Here is a 21,413-nt window from a genome sequence, read left to right on the forward strand (position 1 = left end):
ACAATGACCATTTTCAATATTACTCAAATTAACTGACTGCAAATTAAACTGGGCAATGGCTAAAAGAATTGGGGTATTTGTTCATTAAGATTTATTATTTTCTGATTGAAAAAAAAACAATAAAGACCATCTAGGCTGTTTTCCTAAGATTTGCTAAAGTACCTGTAAAAATTAAAAAAGAAAAAAAAAAAAAAAAGACACATCCCTTGAAACCTATTTCAATGACTAACAAAACTCATGAGTTTAAAATATTTTCTTTGTCTCATTTAATTTCCTCAAGCAGAAATTTAAGCTTCTTTTATTCACTATGTTCTTTCTTGTATTTTAATTGGTGTTCACAAAGGATTTTCTTAGGAATTTCCAAGGCACCAAATTTCCACTCAAGCAAACTTTCAAACTTGGATGTGAAAGAACTTCCAAGTAACTCTAAGAATGGCAAGAGTATGTTGGTACTGCAAGAATATAAGGAAGAAGAGTGAGCACATGGCCATCAACATCTAGTGGGAGTATCATAAGAGTCTTCCTGAACTTTATATGAAATGTTCTCTATTTTAAATGCTTTTTCTCTGTGATATCTCAGCAAAATAAACAAATTTAAAATTTTGTGTTTGTAGGCAATATTTGAAAAATCCAATAAAATCTACAAGTGTTCATTTTAAAGTCTCTTTGAATGTAGAAACTCTGTGACTTGCCAGAGAAGGAGATACCTTTGTAAAATTCTCAATGTTCTTTTATGATTTTTCTTATATGTGTCAGATGGTACTTTCCCCAAATAGGTGGAAACTGGCTAAGTGCTAAAGTCCTCAGAAACCCAGAAATTAGTTTAAAATGACAGGAATTAAAATTTGTGATGTAAAACTGGCAAAATTCAGGTTTCTGGAAAGAAATGGAATTTTTACTATCTTCAAGACTAGTTATAATTTATGAAGAACAAATGTTTCTGAAATTTTTAACCTCTGAAGTAGTAAACATGCTTTTCCTTACAGGATTCTTCCCTAAAGTGATGCTTTTATTACCCCATAGAAATTGTCTCGAACAAAATAACACTTTTGTATGATTATTTTTTTCCAAGATGTGTATATATTCATTTCTATTTTTATCCTTTCAGTAAAGTTCTTTGAAGCTGACTTCTATTCATTTAAAGGATGAGAAACTATAGAATCATAGAAATGAAGTAACTTGACCATGGTCAAAAAGACAATGTGTGACAAATTCAAGATCCCAATATCAATGAATTAATTTTATTCCTGCTCTATGGAAGCAGGCATACGTGGATTAAATTAGATGCCCAGAAGTATACACCCCTATGATATTATATGAGCATATTTGAGTATAATTAGTAAATAAGAAAATGAATCTTGTCCCTTGAAATCTTTATCAGTAAGGGGCTCTGTTTTACAATTAAGAGTATTTTCACTGTCAACATTACAAATCTTTAATTCTCATTATACAAATTTACACAGATATTTTATTCCAGTTTCTATTTTTTGCTTATTTGGCAAGAAAATCCTAGTAGTAGTAAAATTTACCCCAGAAAGCATATAGGAACATAAATTATGATATTGATAGTTTCAGGGATAATGGCATGTCAATGCATAGCTTTAAACAAATACTACACATAATGTCTAGGATATGCGTCATACTGCAGGAGGATAAGAGACTGTTCATTTATTGATAGGAAAGTTCAGTTGAATTAAAAGAAACTAAATATGAGTAAGAAAAAACAGTGTAATGAGTGAAATAAATGAGTCCTGTTTTAGTCAGCTTTTTTCTTACTGTGACCAAAAGGCCTGATTAGAGGAGAAAAAATTTTTGAGGTCTCATGATTTTAGTGGTCCATAGATGAATTTAGTGGTCCATAGATGGCCAACTCCATTGCTTTGTGCAGGAGATAAGGCAGAACATTTTGGCAGAAGAGGGTGGTGGAGGAAAGTGTCTTAGGACATGGCCAACTGAAAGCATTGAGAGAAAGCTCCACTCTCCATGGACAAAATACATACCCCAAAACATGTTCCCAATGACCCACCTCCTCCAGTCACACCCTACCTGCCTACAGGTACAACAGTTAATCTCTATCAGTGGATTAACACACCGATCAGGTTATAGCTCTCAAAACGCAATCATTTCACCTCTAAATAAAGTCTCTTGCATTGTCTTACATGTGAGTTTTGGGAGATACTTCACATCCAAACCAGAACAAAACCTAAAAGTGTTATCTTTGTAGGCATATGTGTGTGTTTGTGTGTGTGTGAGAGAGAAAGAGACTGAGGGAGAGAGAGAGAGAGAGAGAGAGAGAGAGAATGTGTGTGTGTGTGTGTGTGTGTGTGTGTGTGTGTGTGTATGCAATGGTAGTAGTTAACTCTGGTAAGGTGATACTAAAATATAAGATGAACAGTTTACAATCAATCAAGGAGAATATAAATTGTTTTACAGTCAAGACTCTTCACTACATACATAAATCATTTAATAGTATCTTCCAGGAGGGTTAAACTATTGCAATGTTTTGACCACACAATTTATAGAAATCTCTTTGAATACAAATAATCAAAGATGCAGACAGAGTTCATGTACAATGTTATTGATCATGGTATTTTTTTTATATTACAAAAACTTGGAAAGACTTTTATTGTTAAATTGTTATGTGGTGATTAAAATTTTGCTGAGTTGATTTTAGAAATAATCCCTTATCAATTTAAAATTATATATTTTTAAAAAGGTTTGATGGTAGGATAAGAGTATACTTTAAAATTATCTATAGGGAGAACAATTATATGTGCACACATATTCATAGAGAAAATAGAAAAAAATACCAGAACTATAACAGACTTCTATTTTGCACTCATTCATAAAGTCTTTAAGACCTGTACAGGCAGAAAGTAATAGTGTATGAAGAAATATATTTCAAGCTAGAAATTGAGGAAAGATTCTCGTAGAAGTACTCTGCCCAGTCTATTAACTCTAAGTGCCTGGTGGATTAAATATTTGCACCTAAAATTGTTCTGAGATAAATAAGAAAGAACACAATTATTACACCATCTAAAGCATTATTTCCTCTAGGAGTACTCAAACCAGGTCGTGTTAAAATCATTGGGGCACTGTCTGGTATAAGGCAATGTCTTGAACATGAATTTGAGCATAAACATGAAGACTGAGCCTTCATACCAAGTGTCCAAGTATGGATGCTTTCCACTCCATAACCTGGGAGACTGGGTGGTCAGAATTTGCCATAGCTGTTAAACTGTTCTTATACTTAGTGCCAGAAATATTATAATCATCTTGGTGTATAACTTGAGACAGACAGAGAATTAAACTCTACCATGTAAAATTGTGTCAAAGTATGCTTTCTTCCAGCAAACCTTGCACTCTAAACAAAGAAGCTAGAATGTGTTCTACCCAAGTGTGTAATGGAAAGGATTTCAAACAAATTCATATGCTTGGACGAATGAAGATAGACTCAATCACTGTGCATTTTCTTTTTGTTTCATATGTGCAACTAAAAATAAAATAAATTCAGACTTAAATTAGTAATTACATTTCTTAATTTAGTAATTAAATTTTACTCCTATAAATCTAGGCAGGTCTTATATGTAAAGATATTATTTACATTTACTTATGCCCACAAATCTGTAATGAATAAACTCTAAACCATTGCATTCAAATAAGAGAAATGATACACAAGATTGGCAGCGAAAGGAAAGATTATGTTACATCTGTCAGGAATAATCTTTGAAGAAATCTGCCTGTTTTTCTATACACAGTGGGGTTCTCTCCAGGTAGCATTCAAAGCCATAATCATCATTTTAGAATAATCACAACAAAATCTCTCATGACTGCTTTTTAAAAAATGGTCCTGTATTTTTTATACTAAAATAAATGAATATATAGTATCTTAAAGAGCCATGAGGTATAAGTCCACTGTTTTAATCAATGCCAACCAGCAACATTGGGCAGATTCCAAGAAAACTTATTGTTGCAGTAGAAAACCTTCTCCAACTATTCCAGAACGTTATTTTAAAAGTCTTAGGAATTAAAATTAAAACAAATGCCTTCAGCCTTTTCAAACCTCTGTCCCAGAAAATAAGAGCCAAGTGCCTGCTCTCCAGAGCATTACAGAGATATGCACTTGGCTGAGTTTGAAATATCTCTTTAATGTGAGCAACTGGAAAAAACTATGATTGAACAATACCACATAACCCTCCTCTGAAGATTAAAAAACAAATTTGAGTTTATTTAATCAGCAGTATTCCTTCTAAAAGAGAAAATGGCCTGATATCCTTTAAAATATCATGCATGACTTTTAAAATACAATTTGGCATATGAAGCTTCATGAATAAGTAAAATTAAGTCTCTAGTTTCCCCTTAATACCTTTTTAATAGAACAAATCAAAGCAAAACATGACCCATCTCAACCAACAACGACTTTTATTAGCTTCTTTTCAAGAGCTATTGCTTAGAAAAGGAAAGCTTATACAAAAGTTACTTTCCTTTGATTGAGTTATGGACGTGTAAGTAATCATAAATGTTGATTTTTATATTAAAAGATTAGCAATTGAAATTTTAAATGATCAGTGTACATCAAGAATGAGGTTACTAGGGTTCTCAGGTGTCTTTACAAATTTATGCTTTAAAAACATTTTTAGAAAACTGCATTTTAAATATATTTATTTGAGGATAGAGTATAAACTTCTTAATAATTGTGATTAATCTTTTCTAACTATAATATGCATGGAAATGGTTTGAACTAGGAAGTTCAAATATATTATCTGCTGCTTTAGAGATGATTGCACTGAGGTCCCATTGGTGACAAATATAAGAATGCAATGTAAACTGGATCAGTATCCATCCAGTCTCTCCAACTGGTTCTTTCTTCCCTCTTCCATACTATCCCCATCTACACAATAACACTAAGTGAAGTGAGAGTTAAGTTTATTCCATTCTTTTCATTTTTTTTCTTTTTGTACCAGGATTTTAATCCAAGGGTGTTTAACTATGGAACCACATCCCCACAGCCTCTCATCTTTTAAAAAAAAAAAAATTATTTGGAGACAGAGTCTTGCTAAGTTGCTTCGAGACTCATTGTTACTGAGGTTGACTTTGAAGTTGCAATTTACTGCCTTAGCCTTCCAAGTCACTGGGATTATGGGCATATGCCACCACACCTGGCAAATTTACTCTGCTCTTAAAAGAAAATGCTCAAAAACTTACAAAACATAAATGTTTTCTTGTTTTCCTAACATCTTCCACCTTGCCCAATAGTAATGAGCTGAAAAAATTTCAGAATGCACATTTATTAGAGAGGTGTTCTATCAAAAAAAGTAAATAAAATATGCATGATTTCTTTCCAGGAATTGAGGTCAGGAACAAATCCAAAAAGGTGCCAATTTGCTTTTTACTCTTTATTCATCACAAGGACATACTGAAACAATAGAGGTCAAAATGGTAACATGCCCAGATGATGCTCCTCAATGCTGTGCATTCAATTTCAAGACTAGTAAAATACGAAATTGTCCATATGGGGTACTATAATATTTTTACAATGTCTGTAAGAAACTCTAGATAAAATATAAGTCAAGGTGACCATCTCAACTGAGGAGTTAAGAAATTACTTAGTGGTTGTGAGTTTTTCATTGTAATTAGTGGGGACTCTCTACTACAGTGAGGCAGTAGTCAGTGGTTGTCATGCCAATGCAAACACAACCTTTGACCACAGTCTGTCCATCTATTGAATCGAGTAAACCATGGCTTATCTACCTGCAGGTGTAAAGCTTTTCAAAAGAGGGACTTAGAATATTATTCACTTGTTTTTATGCTTAGATCTCAAAGAGAAGAATGGAAAATTAACTCTATAGTTTTGTCTGGAGAGGACCATTTAGAGGAGGTTGTTTGAGCTCACAGCACAGGAAGTTCCATTTGGTTCTTTTATTTCCCCTCTGATGTTTCCATGGGATGGGGATAATTGCAGGAAGTTAGAAATAATAGCATAAAACTCCACGGATTTCTGATGTTTAAATGTATTTTAAGCATGCATTTAAGCAGTAGAACTTTTTCTGAAAGAAAATCTTCAGCAGAACTCCAGTGGTAACAAAATTGTTGTGCTTTTTTCTCTGAAATGGATTTAGAAATCACAGAGGAGCCCAGAGATCAAACTCCTCATCTCTCTCTTGCATTGGTTTCTATACAGAATCCCAAGACTCTGCAGAATACAGCTTCAAAAGCATGAATATGAATGATACAAAAGACTAGGTGAATAAATGAAGGAGTTGGTCCATAAAATGTCAATACCTGCTTAACAAATATTGTTTATAGTAGAACAAGTACACAAGTTCTATGAATAGATATAAATTTGAGCTCAAATGACAGAGAGCTTTTAACTAAACTTAGAAATTAAAATAAATTGATAAGAAACATTTAAAAAAAGAAAGATTCTATAAATATTAATGTGGCTGCATACTGTAGTAGGCTAATTCTAAGTCCTTTGGGTGTAAACCAAGGAATGGGATCCATTCCAAATAGGGGTCCATTCCAAGTTTTCTAAGGAATCTCCACATAGCTTTCCGGAGTGACTGCACCCATTTGCAACTCCATCAGCAATGTATGAGTGTGCCTTTTTCCCCACATCTTCGCCAACACCTATTGTTGGGTATATTCATGATAATATACATTCTAATTGGAGTGAGATGAAATCTTAGGGTGGTTTTGATTTGCATTTCCCTAATTACTAGAGATGTTGAACAATTTTTCATATATTTGTTGATCACTTGTATATCTTCTGTGAATTGTCTGCCCATTTCCCTAGCCCATTTATTGATTGGGTTCTTTGCATTTTTGGTGTAAAGTTTTGTAAGTTCTTTACACATTTTGGAGATAAGTGATCTTTCTGAAGTGCATGTGGAAAAGATTTTCTCCCACTCTGTAGGCTCTATTTACACATTATTGATTGTTTCCTTTGCTGAGAAAAATTTTTTTTTAGTTTGAATACAACCCATTTGTTTGTTCTTGCTTTCATTTCTTATGTTCTAGGAGTCTTGTTCAGGAAGTCTAGTCCTAAACCAACATGATGAAGATTTGGGCCTAATTTTTCTTCTATTTGGTGCAGGGTCTCTGGTCTAATTTCTAGATCCTTGATCCAATTCATTATAGCTAGATTGTGGAACCAACCTAGATGACCTTCAATAGATTAATGGATAATGAAACTGTGGTATAGATACACAATGGGATACTATTCAGCCATAAAGAAAAATAAATTTATAGCATTTGCAGGTAAATGGATGGGATTGGAGAATATCATGATAAGTGAAATAAGCCAATCCCCAAAAACAAAGGCTGGATGTTTTCTTTGATAAGTGGATATCATACAAAACAGTGAAGGGTGGAGGGAGTAAGGGGGGAATGGAGGAACATTGGATTGTACAGAGGGAATTGAGGGGTGAGGGATTGGAAGGAAGGAAAGCTAATGAAATGAAATAAACATCATTACCCTATGTACACATATGATTACACAAACAGTATGACTCTACATTGTGTACAACCAGAGAAATGAAAAGTTGTACCCCATTTGTGAACTATGAATCAAAAAAATTAAATTAAATTAAATTAAAAAAAGAAACATCCTAAAGAACACATATATGTATCAGGCTAGATTATGTTTAGAATAAAGAATAATGACAAAAGGAATCATTAGCTACTTTAATAGTTGCTCAGTAATTCTTCAATAATTGAATAGTACATCTTTTACAAAAGCAAAGTAGTTATGTTTCTGGGAATAATTGGTTTAAAAAATGTTGAACAGATATTATTACCTCATGAACATTAATAACTGCATGGCCAATGTGATCCTATAATATGTACAATCAGAAAAATGAGAAATTATACTCCATTTATGTATAATTTATTAAAATGCAAAAATGCATTCTATTGTCAAGTATTACTAATTAGAACAAATAAAAATTGTTAAAAGTTAAAGATTTTAATATTTGAAAATACTTTGTGCCAGTAGACTAATATAAAGCTAGACTATAAAACTAAAATAATATATATGAGTGAAAAAACAATATTGATGGTCATTTTATATAACTGATGGGAAATATGAAGCCCTTCACCATTCAGAAGAGAAGGTCTCTCCACATTAGAAATGAGTTATACTAATGGACATTAATAGTCATTAAATTTGATCAAAATATTGGTGTATTGGCCTATATGTTTAAGTCTTAAGATAACCTTTGTTATACTTTTTCCTCAAAAAAAAAAAAAAAATAGTGGAAAAGAAATGGTCTCTTCCAATGGCCATTCTCTGTTTTTCCAAGTTATTCCAAACTTACTTTGGTGAACAGCATGCATGGTCTTTTAATTGGAAGACTGTTTCCCAGTTCTCCCTTAAATGGATGACGTGATTGAGCCAGAGGAGAATCAATATATATTTGCACTTTTTATATGCAAAAACTGCTGGCCCCATACGTTCTTGTTTCTGCTAGCTTTGGCCAAGAACAGCAGCTATATCCAATCTCGGACTCAAAGATGCTGACTTTATATTAAAGTTGTTACAGTCAACTGGTCAATCAGAGTCTTTAGGGATTGGACACTTATAATAAAAGAGGAATATTATTCTTTCTAGTTAAAGGCCCTATATTTTGAGGTTTCTTCATGATACCTCTTCAGCAATTGAATCAACTAACAAAGAATTTGGTCTTGGTTATAGCATGGCAAAGTCAAAACTATTGACTATACTGAAAGAAAGATTATACCTCTAAATTATACCGCACTAAAGAAGGTTGTTAAGAATATTCTAAATATTTGCCTATGTTAGCAGTTCCTGGATGCTTTCAGCCAAATACAGGAAGAGAGGAGCACTTGAGTAAGGACTGTCATTGTGCAAAGAGAATTAGAAAGTAGTAGACCTTGCTAAGGGATTCTGTTTCTGACAAAGGTCTTAACTCTAACTTGAAAAAAACTGGTAACTTGTAAAAAATAAATCCTCTACTTGTATGTCTCAGCTACCCAAAGATAAGACTTGTGCTCAAAAATTTTCTCAAAAGCCTCCTATTTGGTTTTTTCTTTCTTTTTTTTCTTTTTTTTCTGATGGATACTGGGAACTCCACACAGCTACAAAGATCAGATAAAGCTTTAATAATTTCTTACCATGACCTCCTATCTCAGTATAATGTTCTTCGTCCTAGCACAGAAAATAGGCATGAAGAATATCCAGGTCTAATAAATATCTAGAAGAAACCATGTAAGAAACATTTTCATTTGAAACTGATTGGAGAGCAAATAGAAGGCTCATTATTTATTTGAGGGAATTGATATTGCTTTATAACATGGTTTGGATGAGATGTCCTCACAAAACTCACATGTAGACAGTGCAAGGAGGTCCAGAGGAGAGATGATTGGGTTATGAAAGCCTTAATCCAACAGTTAATTCCCGGGGATTAACTGAGTGGTAACTGAAAGTAGACCGTGTGGCTGGAGGAGGTGGGCATGGCAGGGCATGTCTTTGGGGTATATATATTTTATCTAGCCAGTGTAGTCTCTGTATGCTTCTGATCATCATGTGAGCTGTTCCACTCTGTCACATTCTTCCACCATCATGTTCTGTCTCACTTCGAGCCCTGAGAAATGGTGCCTGCTGCCCTTGGACTTAGACCTCTGAAACTGTGAGCCCTCAAATAAACTCTTCCTCCTCTACAATTGTAATGGTTGGGTCTTTTAGTCAAGGTAGATAAAAAGCTGATTTAAATACTTTTTAGAAAAGAAGAAAAAGAAACGGGGAAATAAAGGGAAAAAGTCATAAAGCTGCCCTATGAGCAAACCCCTAGTTTCCCAATTGTCCAAAAGTTTCATCAATTCAGTAAAAACTACACAGTCCCCAAATAGATTATGTCCTCCAAATCTCACTTCAGATACAGTTGTAATATATAATATGCAAACAAAAACTTCCAGAGGACTCTGGGCATCAGGGAAGAAAATAGCCATGAGAATCAGTCATCCTGGGGGGAAAAATTAGGGGTAAATTATGCACGAAACAGCATATTTCAAAGTTCTTACCTACCCAGAGATAGCTTTTGCCAACCACTGAAGACTCCAGACTTCATTTCTATGAATGAATTATGTTTCTACCCTTTCATCATGTGTGTGGTGATGGAGGTGGGTGTGAAAGATACTATGTCTCTTAGTTTATAGACCAGAGGTCATCAAAAGAAGACTGCACAGTAGTAAGAGATTCTGGACTTTAAAATGGATGCAGAATGTACTTGTAAAATGTACGGGGCATGTGTGATTCTATTGAGGATGGTAAATATGCTCTGTGTGTGCAGAGAAAGATGTGTAAAGGGGCAGATTATTGTCATCAATCCCCATATCTCTTAGGTTTTCATTTCTTTCAGTAGCAATTCACATATGTTTAAAGTTGGAAGGATGAGCACAATGATACCCAGTAAAGACATTTTCCAGAATAACTGGCAGCTAGGGTAGCCATATGATGAAGTTTGAGTCAATAGAATGTAAAGGACTGTTGTTTATGAGTGAATGAATGAACGTTGAGAAGTGTTCCTAACTGAGAAAAAAAATGCTTAAAACAAAAAAAGAAAGGTCTATGAAATAAAATCATGACTATTGGGAACAATCACAGTTCCCCCTCAAGATTTCAATTATCCCATAAAAATTTCAATAAAACATCATCAAACCTCCACAGTGAAATAACAATCAGCTGATAATTTAAATTAGTTCATGGATCTGACTTATTCCTGATTTCTAACTTCAAGCCAATTGAAAGAAATAGTATCTGATTTTGAATTAAACATTTATTTATTTATTGTTGTCTCTTTAAACTTCACAAATTGAGCACAAGTCATTTAGAAAAATGCATGCTAACAATTAGGTTTTCAATCCAAATTAGTGTATGCTAGTTCAAATTTTTGAACATCCTCATTTTACTGATTTTTAGGACTTATCAATATACATTTTTTAAAATCCCACTTGACATGGCTTATTTAATTATATGCTTCTGCATTTTAAATTATAATACTTGCTCAGTATGTTCTTTTTAAATTTCATAGGAAACCACAGGTACAGATGGTCCATTAATAGCAATAAAAAGGCAAATTAAAATTATGCAAAACCCTTTGGAAAGCAATTCATTCCACAGCAATTTCAAGGAAAGTGTCTGTGTTTAAAATCTAATGTGATAAGACTTCCTGCTGATACAAGTCATCCTAAAAGAAGTGTTGTATCATCTGAATTATCCGCTTTTGGCAAGAAAGACAAACTACCTAATTGATTTTAATAAACAGTGGCTATGAGTAGGTTTCCAATCTGTCAGGTTTAGGTCCTAATTTCTTAAGTGATTTGATAGACAATAACATTCAGGCCACAAATTTCTGGTTCATGTATCTATTCTCTACAAATGACTTTCTATTGTTAATATAGAAATTTTCAACTGTCTAGAGTTACAACACTCATTTCTGTAGGGGCTGTGTGACTGTTAAGTATGGTCTTCACCATACTTAACACAGTCCCATACTATCGTAACGTAAAGTTTTTGTTTGAATGAGGCAGTACATACCAGTAAACTTCAGAACTAAACACACACAGATTCAAATCTCTCTTAGTCTTTATTTGTACCTGTTATTTGTACCTGTTAGGGAATATCTCTTAATCTTTTTACCTATAAAATGATAGTAATTAATAATAGTGCTTTAAAATGTTGTAAAGGCTAACACTGTAGATGTGAAAATACTTCATATATTTTAAAGCAAATGTTACTAAGTATTGTCTATCTGGGAAGAGAGAAAGCATGTTAGCAAGGTTTTTAGGAATTGATACAATTAACTGTGCTGAGTTCTTGGAGGTGTAAGGAAGGACGTGGGAAAAAACTGCATCAATGGCAAAAAGAAGTAAAAACTATAAGTGTTTCAGAGGAGGAGTAGAAGAGGTGAAATGGAGTAAAAAACTGGAGAAAGACCCAGTGAAGAAAGAAAAAAGGAACATCCCTAAAGGAGGATATTTGGTAAGTGAATAAAGCCTTGATTGCCCAATGCTCTGTCAGAATATGAACAGGGCAGATGAAAGACCTTTGCACAGTGGAAGATTCTGATAAATCATGTTCCTATAGAAATTTTTCCTATCGATTAACCCCAACTGTGATCTTATCTACATGAGTGAGAGGATTATGTTAAAAGTGCACAAAACAAATCCCACTCTTAAAGTAATTAGTCAGTAGATTTGGAAATGTCAGTCGTCAATGAGGATTTATTTTTGGAGATTGAAGGACCAGAGATACTTCAAGCAAGGAGCATAATCAGATTACATTTGATCAACATAGAAGGCAGGATACCTCCAAATTTCTAGAGCAGCTGTGCAGTAATTATGACATAATTAGTTTGTGTGTGTATGTGTGTGTGTGTGTGTGTGTGTGTGTGTGTGTGTGTGTGTATGTGTGCTTTCTTCTCAGGATTAATTTCTCATCTTGCCCAGCAATCTAAAAGCATCTTAGTTTCCTGGGAGCTGTTTAGAGTTTATTATTTTCCAGGATGCTGAGATGTCACGTCTACAGCAACTTCCTGTGTTATTTCTTATCATGCTGCAATTGAGTTGCGTTTCATGTACAAAAATATAAGGCAAAAGTTTTAAAGATACAATACTCTGTGTTCACAGCACAAAAAGGAATTGTATACGGAGCAATTTCATTTAGGATATAACTATAAAATTTTGGTGTTTTCCCTGGGGCCCCTTTCCTCTTAGCTTATCAGTGAAAACCCTTTGAAAGGTTTCCCAGGGATTGGCGGTCAGCACCGAGGGAGGGGTTTCAACACTGCTGGACTGGGGTGACACAAGAATTCATTCCTCAGCATTCTGGTGTATCAGGCACACATGTTAAGGCTTTTTTACCATCCTAAAGAGGTGAAAGCTTCTGAAGTCAGTGGGAGATTCATTTTAAAATTAGTTCTGTTGGAAACAGAGTAATTTGAGAAACTGGTCTGCTGATAGTATTTGAATAAAGCAGACACACAATGCCAACTTTGTTGTTTGATCTCTAGTCTTGAGTGAACGACTGCATGTGTGTGTGTGTGTGTGTGTGTGTGTGTGTGTGTGTGTGTTGTATGTACACAGGAGATATTGGGGGAAATGTACAATTGAGTCCTTACTTGTTCAAATAACTCCAATAGTTCAGGAAGCCTCTCACTATTTGTGCACAAAATAGTATGTGCATATAACTGTAAAATTATCAAAACCAATGTCCATCAGGAACAGACAGAGAATAAGCATTCCATATGCTTCTATGTATTTACATCTTCAAAATAAGGTTTATTTATTTTAGTTTATGGTATGGTCCTCACTGAAGGCAACTAATATATCAAAAGAGTGTTTATAAGAATGAATTTTAATGACTTAAAGTAAAGCAAAAATAAGTAGAATTATTAATTGGGAAAAAAACAGGACTCGTTGATAATCGAATACCCCCAAACTTGTAATAACAGCTTAATTCAGTAAAGATATCTAGAGCCTGCACATAGAATGTGATTCTCCTTTTGTTGCATTATAGGAAACAAATAGAAAGAGAGAAAAATAACCTGAATTCACCAGTAATTGTCAAGTGAAAGATGAGAAATGCATGAAGTTCTGAATTCCATGATTGATCTGTCTGCTTTTACAAAAGTGTGTAGTAACCCAGCTTCACTATTTCCTTTCTGTAGCCAGTTCAGAAATTACAGCAGAGACTTCTTCAAAGGGTACATTCTGCAGGGAATTGTAATCAGTAAGGTAGATTGTGGGAAGAATTATGTAAGAGACATTTTCACAGCTGCTTAATATCAACAAACAAACAAACAGAAAACAAATGTGACTGTGGGAAGAAAAACCAGTGATTCTTCGCTGACCAGATTAGTAACCTCCATAGAATTCATGAAACCTGAACTGACCATCTTCGGGTTGTGACTAGCTCACTGTGAAGAGAAGAAATCAAAACACAAAGAATAATATGATTGTGTGTCAGTGTGTTTCTTCAACCAAGTTCTTGAGGATTTGACTCCAGGGAGAAATATGAAAGGATAGAAAACCTTACTTTGGGAAGAATATGTCATTGGAATTAAAGGGGATGGTACAAGCATGCCACAGAGACAGAAAACAGAAGAAGCAGTTCACTGTTACTGCTTGACTGTTTCAAGGCATTAGGCAACATATCCAGAGATGGAGATCTGATCACCTATCATATGTATATTTACAAAAATGCACTCCTATATGTATATCTATATGTATATTTGACTCACATATGTGTATGTAAACAAGGAAGCAGAGCTTTCAGACACATTTACTTTTGCTCTCATTTTTCCCTTGCACAACAGTTTTACACACAAGAGTGGGTGCTTTACATACTCTTGGAGCCTCTTCCATGGATCATTCTTAGGGTTTTGGCCACAGTAGACTCACCATCAAAATATATATGACTGCATGACCCATGTGATTCTGCAATTTGTATAATCAGAAAAATGAGAGATTGTACTCCATTTATGTATGAACTATCAAAATGTATAAATGCATCCTACTGTCATGTGCAACTAATTAGAACAAAGAAAAAATAAAAAATTAAAAAATATGTATTTGGTAATGCTGTGACCAAAGTGTTCCCAAACCTTTTGGATTTCGACTATGAGCATACCACCACAGTGAACATGCACTGGCACACCAAGTTGAAAAAGAAACATCATAATCATTAACCATGCAAATAAGATACAGGTACAATTAGCCAACATCATGATTTGGTTTCAATGGGCCAAGCTCCTTGCATCTTTACTTTCTTTCCTATTCAATTGTCCATCTTTAGAAGATCATCTGATTTGTTTATAGAACCAAATGAATACATTGAAGAAAATAAGGAAAGAGGTTCCCTGAAGGAAAAAAGAAAAATACATGACAACTTGATTTGAGGACAATGATTCAGTTTGGAAGGAATAGGTATTTGTGCAAATTACATGAATATATGTGAAGGAAACAAATGTGTATTACCATTACAGTGAATCTGGTCTTCTTTAACAGTGTGTTGTGCCCTTGGACAGCAGGATTATATATATCAACATAATCAACAACTTTAAGAAAAATTATAATATTCCTGCCATGTCACATATGCCTTTCCCTGGAGAAGTTAAATCCCAAAAGGCCTTCACTGAATTATTCTTTAAGCAAAGGTGGCAGAATAAATAAATTGTAATGTCAACAGCTGGCTCAGAGTTCCCCTTAGGGAGAAAACTATCTTTGTTTAGGAAAATACCTTGATATTCTATTTTAAATGTGTGAGCCCTGAAGACATGTTCTGGAAAGATCCTACAAGAGAAAAAAAGATATATTTCTCTGCCCAAAAATTTAATAGGAATTTGAAAGAAAACATGTAAAGAAGAAGGCAGAAATTTAAACCTTACCCTTTCCAAAGGAGATAGAGATAGAGATGTGGGGAAGAGGGAGAAAACAGATCAACAAGGCAGGAGGATAGTTATTTTGAAAGTCTGTGGTTGCTTACAAATTCCCAGTGGGTGGCTGATGGCCAAAAGGCTCTGAATAACATGGCCATCTAATACTCAGTATTAAACAGTGTGGGAATTAATGCCATTCTACACCCTTCTTGGTAAAATCTGACTCACCTACAACTGATCTGTGTGGATCAGTTAGTTAGTTTGTCTTCTCTGTGACTAAAAGACTTTATAAGAGCAATGAAGAAGAGGAAAAGTTTATTTTGGCTCACATTTTCAGAAGTCTTAGTACATAGATGGCTAACTCTACTGTTCTGGACTTCAGGGAAGGCAGAGCATCATGGAGGAAAGCAACTGAGAACATGGTAACAGGAAGCAGAGGCAGTTCTACTCACCTGAGACAAAATATAAGCCCCAAATGCACATCCCAGTGACCCACCTCCTCCAGCCACACTCTACCTATCTACAGTCACCACCCTGTTAATCCCTATCAGTGAATTAAGAAGTGAATTAAGGTTTAATCAGTATATTAAGGATCTCATAACCTAATCATTTAACCTCTAAACTATCTTGCAGTGTCTCACACATGAGCTTTTGGGAGACACCATATATCCAAAGTACAACAATAGCATTTTAGAGAAATCACTGATGGATAATACAAGTGTAGGATAGTTCAGTGCAGATAGTGGTAAATAAAAGCAGAAGAAGAGACATTCATGGGAATAACAATTTAGCGAGGACTTCACCAACAGATGCAACCATGAGTATATCAGCCATTGGACTGGTGTTGCAAACCTCAGATTTACTATCTAAATAAAAGTTGGACTATTGCCAATTTAAGTAAATTTTGAATGAGTACAAACAGCTGATATTGGTGTTACACTGATTGTTTAGAACAAGGTTAGCACTAGACTGATAATTTCTAGTTAGCTTCTTGGACAATCCCAAGTTCTTTTTAAATGGTCATAAGAAGGATGAGGAAGAAGGTACATATACAGGGCATGGTGGCCCACACCTGTAACCCCAGCAGCTCGGGAGGCTGAGATAGGGGGATCAAGAGTTCAAAGCCAGACTCAGCAAAAGTGATGCACTAAGCAATTGAGTAAGAAGCTGTCTCTAAAAAAATACAAAATAAGGCTGGAGATGGGGCTTAGTAGTTAAGTGCCTCTGAGTTTAATCTCTGGTACTTCCCCTTCCCCCTGGAAAAAAAAAAAAAAGAGAAATGCAAGTACATGTGGAAATATAATAACAGAAAAGGTGTTAGAACTGTATCCATGTATACAGATTAATGAAATAAAGGATGAATAAAATGGACCATAAATAAACATATATTGGAAAAACCTACAATTACCTATTTTCTTAATCTCCTTGGAACTATTTATTTCTGTTTCATTCCAAAAAATTCAAAGTTCTCTATAAATTCAGCCTAAGTTAAATAGCCCTCATTTGTTTTCCTGCATAAGGAACATATCTGGTATAAGGGTCATAAAAGCTAAAACTGTACTACTCTAATTCTTGCAAATAACCAATAATAAGAAAGAAAATAAATTTTAAATTATTCACTTAAGAAAGCAAGAAAAAATTAGCTGAGTTCTTGCAAATACATTTAATCACTGACATTAAGCTGTTCTACTAAAACCTGTAGCCATAATCAATTATATTTCAAATAAACAGGTTGATAATAAGGAGGGAAATGAGATAAGGAATTTGCATGGGATATATATAGATAGTATATGTGAGGGAATATATTCCTTATATAGAATCAATTGCCCATTATGCCTACCCCTAGACATTTACCTGGATCATATACATACTGTACATTTCAGGGAATACCTGCTTATATGTAGAATGTTATCCGTTATGCCTTCCTCTAGCCATTTATGTACAAAGCAGTTCTTCCACAAGACTGTAGCATCAGACCACAGAGAATATAATTCTGCTTCGAGAATGAATGGAGAATATTCAGAATATCATATCCCAATAACATTTTTAAAAGACTGATATTATGCAACACCTCTTTAAAATAGCAATTAATATCCACCTATTAAAAATAACTAGTACTGTATGCCACACTAAGCATTCTTCTTGTGTTATGATGATTCTGAAGTAATTGTCATCCTTATTGACATTTATAAATGAGGAATCTGGGGTTTAAGATAATTTAGTTAAGTTTAGTTGCCATCCAAGGTCACCTGTGGTCATTTGGTTGTAATTATACACATGACCATGGCTTTGATCTTGCTTAGGAATTTTAGCACACCCTGACCTGCATAAAGTTATAGAAAGTTCTCATTCTTTCATCACCAGAAACATTTATTTCCCTCCTGTTCCCAGTCATATTATCAAGTTGGTCAAACTAAAAATATATTTCCAGAATTCATTTCTCAGTCTTATATTGTGGTAACTTGACAGGGAGAGAGAGACTGAGACTGTGGAATAACCGTGAGAACTTTGTAAGGCAAAATTCAGTCAACATTATTCAAGGAAGGTCTTCGTGGTCAGATCAACTGACATTTGTCAGTGGCAAATGTGCCTAGTGACTTTCCTGCTTGTCTTTGACCATTTTATTATAACTTCATCTGCTCATTTTGGCTGCTGGACATTATGACCAGCAATGTGCCCAGACCCATCAACAGGTGCTTAACCAGGGACCATTAGAAGCAACAGACCTCTCTACAAACATCTCCTTCAGAGTCCCACTTCAGTGGCTGGGACTGCTTCGCTTCTGAGATTCTCCATGTAGGCTACAGCTTGAACTCCTGGACCAGAGCTTCTGGAAGATTGGTGAAAGACTCTATCTGATCTTGCTACACACTGTTCAAAATGTTTATGCCCCCAGCTTCTCCAAAAAATCATGTGAGAACCAATCCTTCTAAAAAATCCCCTAAGACACAAAACTCAAAATGGTTCTGCTTCCTTGACTGAACACTGACTGATTCAGACTCTGAGAAATGGGGTGTTTTCATCTCAAAATATAAGCCATATGGCAATGACAGAGGCTGAAATGCAGCAAGAAATTAAAAAGGAAAGACTGGGGAAATGGCTAAGAAATGCTGCAGGTTAAAGAAGGGATGACCCCTATCATGTTGCAGAGAAAAAAAAAGCCACAAGACTTTCCTGGCATAATATGAAAGACAGGAAATTAACCTAAGAAATTTAGAAATTATTAGATGGTCTTAGAGGGATCTGAACTGACAATCTAAAACATCCAATGATTTTATTTTTCCTGACTGATATAAAATACTTGGGGAAAAAAATCAGAAACATTTTTCTTTATTGCTAATTACCCAATTCTAATTCTCAATAATTATTTTGGTTCTAAAATTTTTCTAGATTTCTTTTCTAACATCTTCACACTTTGAGATTTTTTAAATTTGAACTCGTAATAATTGTTTGTTCTTGGATTATTCATTTACCAGACAGTTACTAAATGCTTTCTGTATTCCTGTCTATATATTAGATGTGGAAAGAGGGTAATAAACAAGAAACATAGTTTTCATCTTGTAGTAGTTGTTAGTTTAATTAGAAAAACAGAAATGGACAGAAAACTACTGTGTAATATTATAATTATTGCAATGGGAGAACTATGTGCTGCTGTTGAAGCTCAGAGGATATAAGACCCCAACATGGGTATCAGGAAGGTGAAGTCCCATTCAAGAAATGAAAGCATGAATAAGAGCCCAGGACAGGAAAGAAGGTGCTGCATGCAGAGACATGCCCCAGAAAACATCCAAAAACAGCACTTTAATTGCAGGTGATAAAGGGAATCTGAGCATAGTCACCTGGAGGTCAAATCACAACAGCCTTTAAACCCTATTATGTAGCTACCTCTTTACCTGGAGTGCCAACAGGGATCTCCTACTGGATTCCAAACAGGGATTTGTATAACTAGATTATCATTCCATGATGTAGAAAATGGTCTGGGGGAGAAGCCGAAGAAGAAGTGAAGAGAGAGAGCTTTGATAAATATGTGTTTCAGGATTTGTGAGAGGCACCCATGCTAAAGCATTCATTTGATACTCGGGAAGGTGGTTGGATTGTAGATTGTTTACTGCACTACTGATTGTTACACAATGGAGATAGAAGAGTTAAATTCAGGCTTAAGTTACTGCACAAATCATGGCATTTTTTCATGAGAATATAAGAACAATAGAGATATGTTTAGAATGAGATGATTAAGTTACTTTTGAGTTTTACAGTATCCAAGTTCAGATGTCCAGCATGCAGTTTATTACAGTGGTCACGGTTCTAGGAAGATATTTGGCCACCAGAAGAGGAAATTATTCATTCAGTTGTATAGATTTTTTTCTTCTGTTGGTAATCTATTTTAAGATTAGCATTAGAAAGTTCAAATATCAAGATATTGAAATAAGTGCTTTATCTTTTCCATGAGCTCTGTTCTAAGTATGTGGCTGTCACCTATAAATTTATCCATTATGTTAGAAGATTTTCAGCTGGTCATACTGTATTGATGTATGCACATCCATGTTTACAGCAGCACAATTCACAACAGCCAAATTATGGAACTAACTTAGGTGTCCATCAACAGATGACCAGATAAAGAATGTGGTATATATACACAATGGTATTTTATTCAACCATAAAGAAGAGTAAAGTTATGTGATTTGTGGGAAAAAAAATGGTTGAAACTGAAGAACATTAAACTAAGTGAGATCAGAAATCACTAAGTCAGAATCAGAAAGTCAAGGGTCCTACATTTTCTCTCATATGTGGAAGCTAGAGGAGGAAATGGAAAGAAAAAGGGACCCAGTGAAAACAGAAAAGAGACCAGTAGACAGAGGAAGGAGACCTGGGGAGGGAGGCAGAATATGAAGAAATGAAACATACCAAATTGTTAATAATGCATGTATGAACATATCACAAAGAATTCCTTTATTATGTAAACGTATATTGCACCAATAAAATTAAAAAGGAGAGAAGATGCAGCTGATAACTGTCCCAATGTACCTTGTCATTTACTTCCCCTGTTGATTTCTCTTATATTATACATGGAGATTTTCAAACTGATCCAGGAAAGCAAAGAAAAAGGATTGATTATTATTTAGTTCTTAAACATGATTGGCATGAGTCTTAAATGATGGATGGATGGGATTTGAATGAGTTGACTGTCACTTTGCAAAATTTTTTTCAACTTTGTTAATCATTCCATATTAGACTCTGCCTGGAATAATATCACAGAAAATGCAGATGGAAGGTTAAGGTGTATATTTTGCTTTTTACTTTTTTCTAATGAGGATGACTTCACGATCATCAATATAACACTTTAGTTTTCATGGCAAGCTCATTATGCAAAGGCACACCACAGGTGGAAAACATTGGCTGACTACTGTATCTTCAGCATAGAAATGCTTTTCCTTAGTGAGAAAGATAAAGTAGTTAATTCCCTGTGTTTAAGATGAGTCATTTGAAAAAATAAATGGCAGAGAGTGCTATCCAAATAGAATTGAAATGAGACGCTTTCTAGGATAATTTAGAGAGGGCAGAAGAGAATTCAAACAAGGTCATGGTTAGAAGTCAAAGTGTTATCAAAGGGAGTCTTGGTCAGCAAAGTCCCATCACTGTTTCAATGCCTCTGCTAGTTTTTAGAATATTTGACAAAGAAAAGTTCAAATATGGTGGATTCAAAGATGCAGACTCTTAGATATATCACCTTTGATTTTTGCATTCCTGGAAGAGTTTAGTTCCACCCTCTGCAGTTATCAGCATCATTAGATGAGGTCTGTCAGCCCTCTGGAAAAGCCCAAGGATAGCATTAGGAAGAGCAAGTATTGGATATTCACCCTGATCTTATTTGTCTTGGCTGGTACAGCAAGGTTGAGAATTTAGAAGTCATTCTCTCAAGGTGAATCACAATTCTCTCCTTAAATTTTACCTACAGCAAATTTCTGGAATTCTTTTAGATGAAAGCAATTTAAATAATGGGCTGTTTATAATTAT

The sequence above is a fragment of the Sciurus vulgaris genome (assembly GCF_902686455.1).
Source record: "Sciurus vulgaris genome assembly, chromosome: 5".
NCBI classification, from domain to species: Eukaryota; Metazoa; Chordata; class Mammalia; order Rodentia; family Sciuridae; genus Sciurus; species Sciurus vulgaris.